Here is a 2014-nt window from a genome sequence, read left to right on the forward strand (position 1 = left end):
TGAGGAATAATGCATAATTTGTAGCAAGAGCTCGGCACGATAGGGTGTCTGAATAAAGAGAGCAGATAGTCTCCAATTGCTCTTTAGCCTTTTGTAATCTACCATGTCTTTCAACCTTCTTCTGCTCAGCCTTGTACTAAGCAAAGGTCTCATCCTCAATTACTGTGAGTGCCTCAAATTTCTTCCTTAATTCTTGATGTACATGCAGGGGCACTACTTCCTCTTTGTGCTGAGTCAATTCCTCTTGAACCTTCAGTAGTTTATTCTGCAATCTCCTAATCACTGCCTCTCTTACCAAAGGAATGTAAGGAGGTGTCTCCTCTATTTGGGCCTCATCATCCTGTGTTTCTAGGGGATCGGTCTGAATAGCAGCCTCAGCTACTTCTTGAATCATGTAATAATCAACTTGAATGTCCTCTTCAGCATTAGTTTGAACGATAGCGTTCACAGTAGGGTAGTCTGTTTGGGTCTCCTGTGAGCAAACATAGGGGTCTTCAGTTTGCATTTCAATGTCTTCTACAAGACATGGCTCTCCCTGAGTTTCCTTTGAACAGACCAAAAGAATCTCAGTTTGGGTCTCAGCATCTTTTCCAAAACAATGTTTTGTCTGTGTTCCTGTGGTCTCCATTTCTACTTTCAATTTTCTGGCTCTGATTTCTTCTTTTAACCATTGTTTTAGCTGCCCAATTATTTGCTTTTGTCTTCTATACTTTTTAAGAATTTTTCTAAGCCTGTCCTTGTAGGACTTCTTTATTCTGGGACTTCCAACCGGTGGTGGTGCAACTGTATTGTCCTCAAGTTCCTGCTCAGGTGGTATTGTGTCAGCATCAGGGAGGGTTTCAACTGGAACTGTATCTCTCGATGGAGATTCGCCTTCTAGCTCTTATTTGTCATGAATTTCTCTCTAAGGAGACCCCAATAAAATGGTGTCTCTTGAGAAATTATCGTTCTCCGGGTTTTCTTCTAGGTAGGCCTCGTCCTCAGGGGACTTAGAAAAAATAGTATTTCCTGGTTGATTTTCATCTCCCAGGGTTTCATCTACAGGATTTTCTTCAGCTAGGGGGGTCCACTGGACCGATATCTACTATATGATTTTCTTCTCTAATGGCTTCCTCTTCATGCACCTTGGCTTCAAGGGGTTTTTCCATAGAAGGGACTGGCTCCCTCTATTCTTCCAAGAAATCAACAAATGGCAGGGTTTGTTCATAACCAGGACTGTCAGCGGAGGAAGACTAGTTGGGGGTACAATTTTGTCCTTCAACATTTCATATTTTTCTCTTCCCTCACCAAATATCCCATGTTTTCCAATACCCTGGCCACTTCTTCCTCATAGTCTTGTAAAGGGGCATTTTGCAGACTTGGAGGTGGTGTGTGAGATGGCCCGGCCTCATTTGTTTGAATTGGGGTATGTCGCTGGGACTTCACCCGCACAGAGTGCATATGTTTTGCTGGGTGCAAGGGCACAGAGGAATTATTTCTTTTCAGTGTCCTTCTCGGACCTGGGGCTCTTGGCCCTTGTTGTTCTGTTGCTAGGTTTTCTGGAGGTGAGGCTAGAGTAGGATTTATAATATTGTCCCAGGTTAGCTGCTGCTGGGCCAGTTCATTCATGATAATCAATTTGATTAGTCCATGATGATTGATTACTGTTTGTGGTCCTTAGCTTTCCTAACTCAATGGGCAACATCATGTAATAGGGAATTCAAATAAAACGGTAGATTAACTAAAATTTTCTGTTTTAAAATGGCTAGAAGTTTCAGTTAACAGGGCTTTACCACATTGTGTCGACCATCGCATGTAATGTACCTCTGCACAATGACTGCCAATTCGTTCCATGTTTGTCTTAACGCTGAAGGATGAATCCCTTTCCCTTTTCGCACCAATTGCTCGCCTGGATCTTGGAATACTTCAACTGCATTGTGCAGAAGGGCATGTTTGTCTGTCCACTTTGTTCCCTCCATTGAAAGTCCAGTGACTTTAGCTATGACCGCTTCGGAGACTGTTATGTTCCTGCCTC

This window comes from Pinus tabuliformis, chromosome 7, assembly GCF_031772625.1.
Source record: "Pinus tabuliformis cultivar Carrire ecotype Pingquan chromosome 7, CPIR1, whole genome shotgun sequence".
Taxonomy (NCBI): domain Eukaryota; kingdom Viridiplantae; phylum Streptophyta; class Pinopsida; order Pinales; family Pinaceae; genus Pinus; species Pinus tabuliformis.